Here is a 17,006-nt window from a genome sequence, read left to right as displayed (position 1 = left end):
AAAAATAGATACAAAACAAGGGATGTTCATACCAATCACAATTAAGTAACAAATGACTACCCATCTCGGGATTCAAATAGAGTTGCACACCATAAAATAAAACACACATAGTTTTAAACATAGACACAAACACAAACACCAACCATACGAACTAAAAGTTCAACACGCCACCTGACCGCCCATAAACACAAATATAAAAAAGCCAACAAAATATAAAAGATAAGGAGAGACACATGGACCTGATCAGTAGATCGGCGAGTGCTCAATAATAAGGTGGATGCGGGTCACCAAAGATAGATCTCATGGTATCCGTAATACCAGAGAAGTTAAAAGCATCCAACGAACTGCCCGCACCAGTACCACGAGCTACATCCGCATGAGGATCCACCCACCTCGAATGATGAATCTGAGGTGGTGGATAGTGCGTACTCCCATCAAACTGTCCCAGAGTCGTGTAGTCAATCATTGGTGGATGGCTCATCCCGATGCCATGCCTCATGCGCTCATCTCTGGCGTTCATTCGCGTATCTGTCATTGATATCTTGCTGCCAATTATATGCATGAGTTTGATGGGACAACTCCATTCGATCATACAACCTCTAAGTCTCCCTCCGCTGCATCTCCGCATTCTTTTTCTGTTGATCAAACATATATACTGAAACTCACCACTCCAACTACCATAGACCAGTGGGCTCAACGCCTGAAGCCAGTCAACTATCCCAGAATCATCCTGAACCATCTCATGTGGGTGCTGAATTAGGGCCTGTTGAAGCTGCCCCGCCAAACTTCCACCCTGCTCACTTCCAACTGTACCTCGTGTAACATGATGACCCCGACTACCAGGAAGAAACACGCATGTTCCTCGATCACATTCTCCCCATGACCACTCTTCGGTGCCCTCATTTGCATCTGTGTATCAAAGTGTTGGATATAAACATATCCCCCATACTCGTGGTAAATAAACCTGTATTTCTGCAATTGCTCTTTATCAAAAGGGCTAAGATTCTTTTCAACCGTGGGTGTATCCGCTCGAATAGCTCCATTTTCCTTCAACAATGCTGTAATCAGACAACAGTGTGGTACGATTAACTTTGCCTTCGATTCTCTTGCCATCCAAATGTTCATCATGACCAAATACCGGTAAGAAATCTTCGGTGTACCCGTCATCAATGCATATAACACCGGAATTTCCCATTTTCGAATTTGAGTTTTATCACATCGCCTTGGCATGACTATGAATCACCAAACTCAACAACACTCTCACTTGCATCTTCAAATTATTTCGCATCATCGTATGAGCAAATCCCGGTTTAAAAAGCTCAATTTTCATTCTCTCATACGTAGGACGTTTTTCTGGGTTCACATACAATTCCTCCTCCGAAGGATACACATAAGTTGCCGATGGTTTCGAATCGAATGGTGCTATACAACGCAAGATTTACAATGACATAAGCACCTCTTGTTACTTGCCCTTCCAATCAACCTCATCGTCTTTGGCGGATTATCCCCAATCAACTCTCAATGATGCAACCCATTTTTTAATATTGTCTATATAAATTTCTTATCCTCACGATCATAGCACTTAAGAGCCGCTTCCCAACCCAAATTCTAAAACATAGTCACAATACCAAACAGCCTCAACTGATTCTTCTTCACATGTTTTTCACACATAAACCCATCTCTCTTGTTTTTCAGTTTGGCTATTTCATCATTATATAACTTTGCATGCCAATACATATCCATTCCCGATAGAGGGCCACCCCCCAAGTGGCTTAAGGGGAGGCACCATCCATTCATCTTCGTATTGCTCTTGCGTTGGGTCCTCCTCATCCTCGTCATCTCGTAAAATCAATCTTCGTTTGGGCGAAGGCGGTGGGTCAGCCGACGATGAGGCAACCTTTCCCTTGTTTCTTGACGGGTTCTTCCTTGTGTCACCAGTCCTTCCCATCCTACACAATCACAACCAACCAAACAATTCAAGTCAACCGACATATTCAAAATAATAAATCCCCCAAAACTTCCCCACACTTGTTGTTGGTTATGGGTATATGACTTGCTACCTTAATGATTATAATTACTACTTCAAACTATACTTGCAAAGGTTTGATATATTCAATTAACCCAAATGCTTACGTTAATTTTATAAACACCAATCAAACTATTATCAACTTTCATCTTGTAAGATTCAACAAGTCAGCATAACCAAATCATTATAATCAATGTCCCCCATATTCCAATCCCCTAAGAAGATCTATCATACAAGCATGGAGGAATTACTCTCATAACAATCCCTAATCTCTATCATCATCCATAATGTAAAAATTGAAACTTTATCACATACCTTAGAAATCTTCAATCAAAATAAGTGGAATACATACCTTTTTAGTGATGAAAGAATATGTACTAAGCTTCAATTACAAGAAAAAAACACATAAAATTGAAAATTCCCAAACTTGGTTCTTAGGGTTCTTCACACTCAACACGAATACGGGAAAAATCGAGAAGGAATTAACGAAAACCAACACCAAACGTGAATTTCTCTCACAAAAATAATAAGAATAGTGCCCGGAATCAAAGGATTTTGTTAAGAACTGAGGGAGTTAGAGAAGTGGAGATGGAGGGTTTATGAATTTTTTGTTTTCTTTGGGAAGAAGAAGAAGAAGAAGAAGAAGAAGAAGAAGAAGAAGAAGAAGAAAGTTAGGTAAAATATGTGGTTGTAATAAAATTATTTTTTTTCTCGGAAATTTACGGAACCCCGACCGTAGTCTACGGCCGGGGCGCCGTAGATTGTGGTCCCTTTGTGTGATCCAGACCCCGTAAGGCAGTGACCTAAGCCCGAAGCCTACGAACTGGCCGTAAGCTACGGCTGGCTAGCCGTAGGCTATGGCAGCTATAATAACTCTTTTTTTACCAAGAAAAAATACGCTGCCTCCCGAGAAGCGCTGAATTTAAAGTCTACAGCCTGATGTTACATGCCCTTAACAGTCGGCTGAATATGACGGAGCAGCAGCTATAAAGCTCACCACCGACTCATGTATGCTCTTATTCAAATTCGTGTGTTTCAAATATGGTTTCAACCGATGCCCATTCACTACCTGCCTTAGATGATCGTCAAAATCTTCAATTTCGACCTCGCCAAACTAACAGACACGCTTCACCTGATATGGTCCCATCCATTTACTCTTTAACTTACCCGGGAACAATTTTGCTCTCGAGTTGTATAACTAGACCCGCGGTCCTTCTTCAAAAGTCTTCCTCTTGATCTTGACATCATGCACTTGCTTCATTCTGTCTTTATATGCTAACGCACATTCATAAGCTTTATCCCGCAGCTCCTCTAGCTCACATATATTCATCTTCCTTTCTTTACCTGCACACTCATAATCTAAATTAACATTTTTCATGGCCCATAATGCACGATGGGTGAGTTCCATAGGTAAATAACATCCTTTCCCATAAACCAACCGATAGGGGGTTGTACCAATAGGTGTTTTAAAAGCAGTACGGTAAGCCCATAAAGCATCATTTAATTTTGTTGACCAATATTTTCAATCGGGCCTTACCGTCTTTTGTAAAATTTCTTTAATTTGTCTATTAGATACCTCCACCTGACCACTCGTTTGAGGATGATAGGGTGTGGCTATTCGGTGGTTCACGCCATACCGTTTAAGTAATTTTCCAAAATTAAAGTTTTTAAAATGAGAACCTCTGTCACTTATAATAACGTGAGGAACGTCAAATCTCGTAAAAATATTTGTTTGGACAAACTCACAAACAACGGAATGGTCGTTTGTTTTGGTGGCGATTGCTTTAGCCCATTTTGAAACATAATCAATCGCCACTAAAATATAATAATTCCGAATGAATTTGGGAACGGGCCCATAAAATCAATCCCCCAAACATCAAAGATGTCGACGACGAGGATTGGTTGCATGGGCATCCCGTTCCTTTTGGAAATGCTACCTAACTGTTGACATCTCACACAGTTCTTAGCATATTATGCTGCATCTTTAAATAAACTAGGCCAATAAAAACCACAAGCTAAAATTTTATGACCCGTTTTCTGCCCGCTGAAATGTCCACCGCATGCGGGTGAGTGTGCGTGTGACAACACGCTTCGAATCTTCTCATCTGGAATGCATCTCCGATAGACTTGATCATCCCCAATCTTAAACAAGTCCGGGTCTTCCCACACGTGTTGCTTGACCTTAGACATAAATTGATGTTTCTTCTTCTTGGGCCAAAAATCTGGAATGGTACCTGCAACAAGAAAATTAATGATATCAGCATACCGTGGTAAGGTAGAAACAACAAACAATAGCTTGTCCAGAAATGATTCATTTATAGCCCTCATGTGTTCTTCCTCTTGACACGTTAGTCTAGATAAGTGATCAGCTACCACGTTCTCGCTTCCTTTCTTATCACAAATTTCCACGCCAAACTCTTGGATCAACAAAATCCATCTAATAAAGCACGGCTTAGCATCCTTCTTCTCCATCAGATACTTAACAGCGCTGTGATCTGAAAACACAATAACCTTGCTCCCACAAATATAAGATCTAAACTTATCCAATGCATATACTACTGCAAGCAACTCCTTTTCCATAGTTGTGTAGTTTATTGGAGCATCGGAGAGAGTTTTGCTCGCATAGTGTATGGCAACGGGTTTCTTGTCCACCCTTTGACCCAAAACAGTCCCGACTGCATAATCACTTGCATCACACATAATTTCAAATGGAAGTGATCAATCAGGTGATAGCAAAATCAGCGCTTCAACCAATCTGTTTTTAAAAACGTTAAATGCATTTAAACAATCTTTATAAAAAACAAATGGTACATCTTTTAAAAGAAAATTACACAACGGTTTTGTGATGACACTAAAACTTTTTATGAACCGTCGGTAAAATCCGGCATGTCCCAAAAATGATTGGATTCCTTTAACATTAGTAGGCTGTGGCAAATTAGATATAACAATAACTTTAGCCCGGTCAACCTCAGTCCTCCTACTTTTGATGACATGTCCTAAAACTGTTCCCTCTTGAACCAAGAAATGGCTCTTTTTCTAACTTCAGACCATATTCGTTTCTGCACATCTGTTTAAAACCTTTGTTAATTCGTTTAAACATGAATCAAAAGATGAGCCGAAAATAGAATAATCATCCATAAAAATTTCAAGTGATTCCCCAACCATATCTGAAAAGATACTCATCATGCAACTTTGAAAGGTGGCCGGGGCATTACACAAACCAAAAGGCATTCGCCTAAATGCGAAAGTACCATATGGACATGTGAAAGTGGTCTTATGTTGATCATCGGGCTGAATAGAAATTTGATTGTACCCCGAGTAGCCATGTAGAAAGCAATAAAATTTATTACCTGATAATTATTCTATGATTTGACCAATGAACGGTTGAGGGAAATGGTCTTTAGATGTCTCGGCGTTTAACTTCCGGTAGTCAACGCAAATTCGCCACCCGATCACCCGTCGGGTAGCAATTTCCTCACCTTTCTCATTACGGGATATCTGAATACCCGCCTTCTTTGGAACCGTTTATGTTGGACTTACCCAAGTACTATCCAAAATTGGGAAAATAATTCCCGCATCCAACCACTTCAAGACCTCTTTCTTAACAACTTCCCTCATATTTGTATTTAACCGTCTTTGTGCATCATGTGCAGGTTTCACCTCAGGATCCGTGATAATCTTATGCATCATGGTAGACGGACTAATTCCCTTCAAGTCCACAATCGTCCACCCAATTGCCACGTTATTCTCTTTCAACACTTCCATCAAAGCCTTTTCCAGATCTTCTTATAAGTTTGAGGCGATGATGGCAGATAACATATTGTTTTCTCCCAAAAACATATATTTGAGGTGTTTTAGGAGTTCCTTTAACTCAATTGCCGGCAGACTCTCAAGTGAAGGCCTCAACTTAGAGTTCCTGATACTTGCAACATAAATTTCAACTTCTCTTTCTTCTTTTTCTAACTGATGTGAATGCTAAACTGCTGACCTGCAATAAATAACACATTCCTCTATGGCATCTTCCTCATTTTCATGAGGATTTAACCCGTTAATGTTTTTAGCCGAGAAGCGTTCATCACTCACCAGAGGGTTAGAAACGTTTGAAAAACCATTCAACCTAAGATTTTTATTCCCAAAAGCCATGTCTACTCCTCCGGTTCTACAGTTTATTAAAGCACTTGTGGTTGCCAAAAAGGGCCTACCGAGAATCACGTTCGGTTGCCATTTTGGGTCAACTGTGACATAATCTAGAACCTTAAAGTCGACCGGGTAATAAAAATCCTCGATCATAACAATCACATCAGTAACAATTCCCCTAGGAAGCTTAAGTGTTAAATCGGCTAACACCACGGTGGTGTCGGCTTTTCTAAGTGGACCAAAATCATATTGATCATATAAGCTTCCCGGGAGAATACTCACCCCTGCTCCAAGATCTAATAACACCCTCGTCATTTTAAAATCAAACACTTGAATGGGTATTATTGGCATCCGTCAAAACCGAACTCACATTAGCCGTTAAATCGACCTGTTTATGCATCTTATGAGTTCGTTTTTGAGTACACAAGTCCTTCAAATACTTAGCATATGCGGGGACTTGTTTACTAGCATCAATGAGGGGTAAATTAATTCTTACTTTCTTAAAGACCTCCCACATTTCCTCCTATTGTGGGCACCTCTTTTTTGGTGATGATGTTGCGGGATACACCAATGCCTGAGGAAACAGAACGATTTACCCGTGGGCCCCGTCTCCTTGGAGGTTGGTGTTCCTTTTTCTTTTACCGAATCCTTTAAGTTTTTATTAATTAATTTTTCGATTTATTTATTGGTATAATTTTCACCTCATCATCACCGTTCCCATTTCGCCCAAAGTCTTCCACCACTCCTTCAACGAAGGTTGATGATGGATTCACCCCGTTATCATAAACCTTTCAATTCCTAAGGTACTTATCTGTTTAACGTGGGTGTTCTTTCCACTTGAAGAATTGTTATTCTGATGGCTAGGATTCTTCAAGGTGTCACTCGGTAATTTGGATGGATTTCTCTTTAGGCTTGCCATTTCTTCTGCCAGTTGACTCACCTGTTTAACCCTTTCAACATTTGACTTCTCTTGAAGCTCCAACAGCTGATTCAAAGCCTTAATTTGAGTCTCTTGATTTATATTCTGAATCTCGTGATCTGCCTTCATTTGTTTCAATAAGTTCATCAGATCCTTAATAGACTCCTCTTTATTACCCGAGGATTTCCTTGCCCATGCTGATAACTCTTTTGATAACCCTTATTGTAACCCACTAGAATCTCTCTGATTGTACCCACTCTGAACACTGCCCGAACTATTCCCATATTGTTTTTGGTTCGACTAATAATTTATCTTCTGAGAACTATCCTAAAAATTCGGAATCTGCTGCGTGTTCGGGTTTCCATAACTGAAGTTCGGGTGATTCCTAAGGCCTGGATGATAAGTATTCAAACTCATATTATTGTATTTCCTTTCACCCTGCACATAATTGACTTCCTCTTCCTCGGTTTCTTCATCGTGTGCAACCCCACAACATGCAACCTCATGCCCTAACTCCCCACAACCTTCACACACTGGATATGTTTTTCCTAATTTCCCCGCTCCTTGTAGACCTACAACCAACAACCTATCCATCTTCTTTTCCAGCCTATCCATTCTGCCATCAGACCCTTGACTTTCAACTGCTTTTACTACCGCTCTTTTTTCCATCCTGTTCGACTGTGCTTGCCTCTTTGAATTATTTGCATGTCTCTCCAAATTCCCCCAATCCACATTTTCATCGTTTGCAATAAGGATCCATTCGTGGTGGCATGAAGATCACGAACATTATCATTTGAGTGACTATCATGGAATGCCTTTAGTAATTCCCATAAGGCGATTCCATGACGCGGACAAGTTGTCAACAATCGTTTTTATCTTTGAAAGGTTTCATCTGTGATTTGCTGAAAATTTCAAATGTTGTTTCGAGCCTCGGTGGTTCTCTTTGGTGTATAATATTCATCTAAAAATTGTTGCGCCAAGCCCCCCCCCCTATTGTAAATACTCGCTGATGGCAAAGATAAGAACTATTGTTTCGCTGCATCTTTCAAACTGAACTGGAAGACTACCATCTTCACTTCTTCCACGGTAGAACCTTGACTCGATATAAGTGCACATATCGAGTTAAAATCATTCAAATGCATGTATAGTTCTTTAGTAGCCTTTCTATGAAACGCAGGTAACCTTGTCAAACTGTTCTGCCTCACTGAAAAAGTCCTCCCACGTCTGACCGGAATATGATCGGTAGATGATTCGTGGCCAATTGTGGGATGAATTGGCTCTGAACTCCCCTGACTGCTGGTGGGACAAATGCTCTTGGGACTCCGTCATCAAAATCATAATACGGTGCCTGCTGTTCACGGTTTGGTGGGCATCTTTGTGCTCGATAACTCTGATTTTCTGGATGATTCTGACGAATTTATTGGTCATCACGGATATCTTGTTGCTAATACTGTCCCCCGTGTTCATCTCTAAATTCATCCTCATCCTCAAAATCGAAACCAAAATCATCCCCTATATGCCAATTTCCCACCCGTGCACGAGCTTGATTAATCTCAGGTCTTTCCTCTTTAAAATCAGCTTGTCTTTGATGGTTTAGAGGGGCGGATCTAATTGACAAGTTGCCATCCATGTTATACTTCCTCTTGGGGTTACGGTTGACTTCTCCTTGGTTTAACAAATTGCGGTTTCTGTCACGGTTAACGTTTGGGTTTCGGTTAGGTGGTAGGTTGTTTTGAGGATCTGGTTGTTCTTTGCTGTTTTGGTCTTGGCTATATGGTGGGTAATCATTCGGGTGTCTTCTGTTTCGAGTACTCATGGTTTCTGCTTTTGGTGTTATGACTTCAAGTATTCGGTTTAATTTGGGTTTCTAAGCTGCTCGGTATCTCCTCGTTGTTTTCTCAATTTCTGGATCAAACTGTAGCGGCTCTTTCTCACGGGAATACCTCGTATGCATCAACTTGTAATGTTACCTGCATAGACAAAAACAATAACACCCCGCGTAAAATCATCAAAGAAATAATTCAAAACAAAATATTAAAAACTAAGCTAAACTAGCACTTTGCGCGTTGATTCCCAGGAAACGGCGCCATTTTGATCGATTTCGAAGGTCAACCAAAAATATTTATAAAATACCTTTACTAGCAAGGACAAGTAAGGTGTCGAATTCACAGGGAATCAGTGGAAAGTGAAAGTGAAACTAAAATTTTATTATGAAATAATTAAAGTGGACAGACGATGTCAAACGGTTTAAATGAGTAGTCTGTAAACAATAATATGAAAATAACCAAACTCTAGGGTTTGGGTTTCAAAGCGAGTTAGAAAATTGATAAAATTCTTAGGACGATTTCTTGTTAAAATATGTAAACCAAAAGACTTAACGATTGGCTATGTTGTAAGTCAGAACTGAATCCGAACAATTGACACAACTTAATGAAAATCATTTGATTGTCGGTTTTAAGTTTTGAAATAAAAACTCAATAATATAGTTAATGATAAACGGGTCAATGTCGAAAGAACTTAATCCTAATTGTTGATGACCACAAATCGATTAACTAATAAAGATTAAGCAATCAATTATTTTAAAACCGTTTAAGAACACAAACAAGCATGGATAATTGATCAACCAAATGATTAACCAATTCCAAATCCAAAGTTAAAGTTTAAAGTATCAAAAACCTAACATACGATTCAAGCCTACACCCAGAGATGGTTATGAAGACTTTAGCCTTGCATCTAGATCTTCATTCTCGTGATTATGATGTTGGGGAAGGATTGCATGGATGAATCTTGTGATTAAAATATGTTATGGTGGTGAAATGTAGCCTCCAAGATTTCTCAAAACTGATGGATAATGAATGAGTTCGACCTTAGTGTTTTTTATATGTTAAATATAGAAGAAAATCACCCAAAACCCAATTTCCGTCAGACCCGGCCGTAAGCCAGGCCGCCGTAGCCTACGGATGGGTAGCTGTAGCCTATGGATAGGCCGTAGGCTACGGTTCTTGATTTCTGGCTTGCGAACCATCAAGCCATAATTTACGGCCTGTGAGGTGTAGCCTACGGCTTGCCCTGCCCCAACTTTTCGTTTTCTCGTTTGTCGTGCCCCAACTTTCCGTTTTCTCGTTTTCTTGATTCTTGATCGCATGGTTAAGCTTCTGATCATCTCTCTTCATATAATCTCAATTCCTCCATCCTTAAATGCCCTAAATTAGCTCCATTAAGCTTTGCACACCTGTTAACACAAAAACACTCAAAGTACTCGTGTTCGATATATAAAAACACTTAGCATACACGAAATTAAACACTTAATACACATTCTTTTACCCACACATCAGTGATGATTTCCCGTTTTTTCCTTCCAATTAGAACCTAACCCTTTCCCCGTTTGTCAACAATATCCATATTTGAATTTCACCTTCCCCATAACCCATTTATTAAGTTCCACTCATTAAGTTCATAGATATAAGACTGATTACGTGTAATGTGATTTGATGGTTTGTTGTCTAGATACCAAGTGTCTTTCTCCATTGGCTCTATTTCAAAATTGTCACAGCCCCCGACCCCTATACCCCAGCAGAGGATCTGTGAACGTTGAGTGTGGTATTGGTGTTTATTAAAATAAATTTGCAGCGGAATATTTTATCGGTACCGTAGTAAGGAAAAATGATCAGAATTATAAAAGCACCATGATTCTTAATTTATAAACTAGGAATAAAACCCATTTTTATACAGACATAAGTTTTATAGGGATCAATCCTAATTTACAAAACACGCTTCTTTATTCTGGTGACAAACCACTTATTTAAGCTGGAAGCCCGCATACATCATTCCTTAGTCTCTAACAAGTCACCGGAAACATGTTTAAAAATATTTGATCAGCAGGAAATACTGTTGAGTACATTCATCTAAAAATGACACATTTTACAGTTACAACATTAAGATGTTTATACACCTGCTTCATTACAAATTACTGAAATGTACTTGTCACTCGACAGTATCTATGATTGTGGTCATATTATTTACTGGCTAACATTTGTCCAATAAGTAACGTGTAATAGCCTAGTAGGCAAGCCTTGTACACAAAGCCCCACAATACCACTAGTTACCATCTCGTAAGTCTACAGAGACTTAATAACTGTAATGTACTTTAAAATCCTTTGAAATATATTTGAAAGTGTTTGGATTATCTGTCATGAGTTAACACGTTATAAAATCATCATGACAGTATTGAAAAACTAGTTGTCTCACACAAATGTGAGTTGTACAAAGGCTCGAATGCACCTTGTAAGTTTATAATTAGCGAGTGCATCCTGGTAATAAACACCTAGGTTACACGATGGCACAATGTCTTACCTTGTACAGACAGAGCTTTTAGATTCGTGTATAAAAATTTCTATCGATCAGAGAGGGTATCGTTACGACTACTCGGGGGTATTATACCAGCATCTAAATATAAGAAAAAGTGAGAGAGAAATCAGATTTGGGGCAAGAATATGAAGTATGGATTCCAACCTATTTATAATTGAAACTGGGTCAGTTCGCGTAGCGCTAATCAACACCTAATAAACACTCCGCGTAGCGCAAACGGAATATAGGGTTGCCAAGTCAGCCCTAGCTAGTCCACGTGTCACTGTTGCGTGACTCTATGTTGCGTAGCGTGAAAGACAAAAGATTTTTTGGATAACTGATAAGGCTTCCCGTATTGCGATGGAGCTTGAATGAATTTTTTCGCGTAGCGCAAAGGATCAAGTTTTCAAAAACACTAAGGTGACTCTTGGCGTGCGAAGTGCAAAATGCACCATCAAAGCACCACGTTGCGTCCATCGCACTTCGCCCGCTAGGACCACTAGGTGTGATTTGTCTTATAAGAATATTATCATATAAACTAGCCTTCTTGTAAAGAGCTTACTAATTTTATAATCTAGCGACGTGGGACAAGAACTCACTTTCTTATTTATACCTAGGTGGAAGGATTCCATTTTCTTTCCTTCACCAATATGGGATGAAATTTACTTCTTTTCTTTTCTTAACATTTTCTTTTGCTTATTTTATGGGTTGTTATACAAATGCTTTGCAACCTCCTTTTCTTTACTTAGAAAAATTATTTCTTGATGACATCTCATCATGAATAAAGCGCCTTCAGTGTTATTGGTTTTGTCTATGTGACGTGCTTGAATGTATACTAATATATAAATTAAACTAGTTTTTAGCCCGCAGGTTACGCGGGTTACTTGAAGTTTTTTTATTATCAAAAATATATGTTAATGTTGTTATATTTTAAAAACTAAAATTGTGTTAATAATATTATGTTTCTAATGGTCTATTAAAGACTTATTCCACCAAACATAGAATACTCGGGTACTGAAGTTTGTTTGAGTTTGAACTATGCTCATAGAAGTCCTTATAATAAATTATTTAACTTCTCAGAAGTATGCTTAAGATCTTCTTATTGTATCTTTGCTCAACCCACCAAATCATTTGAAAATTTGGCTTAAGCTTGGATATGTCAAGTGTTTGCTCTAATACAAACTGTGCTCAACTGAAGAACAACTTTTCTCGACTAACTGCAGCTTGGTCGAAGCTTGACACTTAACCTCACTCGAATAAGCTACCTTGCTCGAGTAAGTAAATACCTTGCTCGAAGTGTCTGGTTTTCTCGAGTTCCATTGTATATCTTGAAGATAACCTTACTCGAATAAGATATCTTGCTCAAATAAATACCTTGCTTGAAGTGTCTGGTTTGCTCGAGTTCCATACTTAGCATATTTCTAAGGTGGTTGATTTTAACTTCATGGTTTAAGTTATATATTTTTTACGTTTGTTAAAAATGTTTTCATGTTTGTGGGCTTTTATATATTCTGATGTATGTTTTTATTGATTTGTAATGTTTTGTGATTATGTGGGATTTATATTTTTCGTAATGGATCGTTTAAAATTTGTTTTCATGGGTGTAAGGCCCCGTTACCGGTGCCCTACTTTGGACGTTGGATTTACTCATAAACACAGTTCTAAATATCATAGTTAATTTAAAACTTTCATGGAATATAAAAACTTTAACCATAATCTATTACATGACTTTCAAATTTTATCTTAACAAACATTCATAGTCATATAACATAAAACATAGTCTTTAAAACATTATAACATTTCCTTGAGATTCCAGTATCTTCAATTCCATGGCATGTGTCCTCATCAAGCGAGCTGCCTCATTCTACTCACATACGTGCATACTAAAAGTCAATTACGCTGAGTGAGTTCTAGTTAATCATACATTATACAATACATACACTTACCTTCAATTATGCATCCGAAGATACACAATTATTACTTTACTAATTTACTTTCATTACATACATTCATACATACGTTCATACTTTATTACTTCTATATTATATACTTATTGTCCTTTCTATCTCAAATATTATAAGGGTCTGATCACTTCCTTTTCTATCTCAGATATTATTAGGGTCTAATCCCTCTTTCCTTGTCTATCTCAGATCTTATTAGTGTATGTTCACTTACTTGTCTATCTCAGATATTATTAGGGTCTGATCTCTCTTTCCTTCTCTATCTTAGATATTATTAGGGTCTGATCACTTACTTCTCCATCTTCGTGCATGCTGTCTTTCCATACCCGTAACATACATATACTTTCTTTAATCGTTTCATACATACTCATAAGTCATACATATATCTATCATACACATTCATGTTTCATATACATACCTTCCTTGTCAATACGTGCAATATCCGAAGATCGTTCACATACCGACAAACTTTCATTCACATTCAAGACATATATAAATAACATATAAATAATACATGACATACACTTACCATTTAAGGTAAGTGTATAAACTATCACATCGAGTATGCAAACAGTCCCGAAAACATAACAAGGAATGGGGCTAGAAACTCACCTGGATCCTGTTACGTTTTCCGTTTATCGTTAATCCTCTCCTTAACTGAGCTCGACTGACTGTACATTAATTACACGTATCAATACTTGTCCTAATTATATTGCTCATATTTTAGCCAAAATAGCTAAGTCTGGTCTAATCTAATGGTCTTGTTTTAGATTACAATCTACTTAGAATATTTTATTCCTTAAACCCTAATGTATTTGAATACAAGGTATTCAATTTATTTGTCATTCTTTTCTTTCCTTATGTTCTTTTAATGCATACTATCATGGGTGTATATATATATATATAACGGGTTACACCATGCATGCGGATACATGTATATTTGATTATGTGCATGTATTCGAGTCGCGTGTCATCGAATGTATCCAGGTAATCAAATAAAACCATTTATGCGAGTTTACGGATGTATTCGATTTTGATTATTGTATTCGAAACTCTTAATGTAATCGAATAAGTATAATGTACACGAGTTCATTATGTATTCGAAATGTATGTATGCATTCAAGGTTTACAATGCATGCGGGTCTCCAAATGTATTCCAGTATGTGTATGTAAGCGAGTCCCCCCATGTAATCTACCGCAAAGTAATCCGGTTCTCAATGTAATCGAGTATCCTTTTGTATGCGAGTATATATGTATATAATGTATTCGAGTTCAACTAGTGTAGTCGAATTTTATACAATGTATGCGAGTTTGTTCTTTGTAATCGATCCTATACTTTGTAACTGGATTCATACTTGTAATCGATCATATTCTAACCGAACGTGCCATTGTATGCGAACTTAAATGGTGTAATCGATTATGAGCCGTGTAATCGAGTTTCCATTTATGATCGATCTTAATGATGTAATCGAATACATCATTGTATTCGAACGAACTGTTGTAAGAGAATACATGATTGTATTCGGGTTAGCCTTGTAATCGATTACAACAATGTAATCGAGTGTTATGTTGTAATCGACTTTTCCCTTGTAATCGACCATGTAATTGTAATCGAGTGAGTTGTTCATATGTAATCGAACGGGCTGACCGTTATGGTCCGTTTATCATCGTTTTTATTATATTTCATAACTTTAGCACCTCATTATGGTTCGGTATTAACCCCTAAGCATTTCTTTAACCGTTTCGGCCAAAATTCGACCCGATTGACCATAAAGCTTGAACCTTTATGGCTAAAAACGTTCAAGGCAAGATCTAGGGTTTCTTTTATGAACCGTTCATGACCATGAGTTCATTAAGTCCATTTTAATCATCAAGTTTGTGTCTTTATGACTTATCTAGACCCGATCTACTCTAGGTTTGAGTTTCATAGCAAACTGTCTATAAAAACATAACCTTTAAATATCAAGAACGTACCTTTACTCGTTTTTAGGTTATGGTTTAGCTTGGTGATGAACTACAACCTTGCATCTTGCTTAAATATCCAAGATCTATCAAGAATAAATGTTCGTTTGGTCTCGGTTCTTCTCTTCTCCTTACGGCCATAAGTATGGAGGTGTGTGTGTGTGTGTAGAGAATAATGAAAGATAGAAATGAGGATTTAGGGTTTTAGGGAGGTTTAAGGGGATATTTATACCCTCTTAAGCCCATGGACCTAAGGCCCATCCCATCCCTTATTCCATCTTTAATCACCCAAGTCCATACACTTTATAATATTTAATCTTAATTAAATATTGGCACACGATAAACGAACATATATCCTTTTATTTATTATTATTAAATTCAGGATGTTACAAGTCTTCCCTTCTTAAAGAGGTTTCGTCCCCGAAACCTAACTATCATCTAAACAAAGCAGGGTAAAACTTGCTCATTTCTTCCTCGACTTCCCATGTAGCATCCGATCCCTTGCGGTGCTTCCATATCACCTTCACTAAGGGTATAACCTTATGACGAAGTTGATTCTCCTTGCAGTCAACTATCTCGATCGGTTGCTCAATGTAGTTCAACTGTTCATCAACCACAATGTCCATCAATGGCACATGAGACGTGTCATCAGCCAGACACTTCCTTAGATGAGAAACATGGAAGGTTGAATGAATTCCTTCTAATTCCTCGGGTAAATCTAGTTTATAAGCCACTTCACTCACGCGATCCACGATCTTAAATGGTTCAATGTACCTCGGACTCAACTTTCCCCTCTTCCTAAAATGAATGATCCCATTCCAAGGCGAGACCTTGAGCATCACGATGTCACCAACGTTAAACTCGATCGCTCGTCGCCGCTTATCGGCATATGACTTTTGACGGTCTTGAGTAGCCTTCATCATTGCCTTGATCTGGTCAAACTTTGAAGAGGTTTCTTGCCCAACCTCTAGGCTTCCCATTTCTTTCTGACGAATCTCTCCCCAACAAACTTGAGTTCTACAACGTCTCCCATATAACATTTCAAACGGCGGCATACCAATACTTGAATGGTAGCTGTTGTTATAGGAGAAATCTGCCAGATGCAGATGATCGTCCCAACTTCCTCCAAAGTCTAATACACAAGCACGTAGCATATCCTCAAGGGTTTGGATTGTCCTTTCAGACTGTCCATCTGTTTGAGGATGATACGCAATACTAATGTTCAATCTTGTTACCATATCTTCATGGAACTTCTTCCAGAATCTCGAAGTGAATCGAGTATCTCTATCAAACACAATCGACAATGGCACTCCATGCTTAGTCACCACTTCCATAATGAACTTTCTGACGAGATAGACTCTCGTATAGGCAGAAAGTGATCACTTTTGGTCAAACGGTCCACTATCACCCAAATGGTATCATGATGCTTAGTTGTACGAGGTATCTTAGTTATGAAATCCATGGTGATGTGTTCCCATTTCCATTCAGGTATCTCCAAAGGTTGCATCTTTCTATAAGGCTTCTGGTGTTCGGCTTTGACTTGTAAACAAGTTAAGCACTTACTAACATAATCCAGCACATCATTTTTCATTCATGGCCACCAATTGTCTTTCTTCAGATCTTGATACATTTTGGTGGATCCTGGATGAATTGA

The sequence above is a fragment of the Bidens hawaiensis genome, unplaced genomic scaffold (genome assembly GCF_021521415.1).
Source record: "Bidens hawaiensis isolate Kalapana, Puna unplaced genomic scaffold, B.hawaiensis_p1.1 tig00009076_1, whole genome shotgun sequence".
Classification (NCBI taxonomy): domain Eukaryota; kingdom Viridiplantae; phylum Streptophyta; class Magnoliopsida; order Asterales; family Asteraceae; genus Bidens; species Bidens hawaiensis.
Note: the sequence above shows the minus strand (reverse complement) of the source record.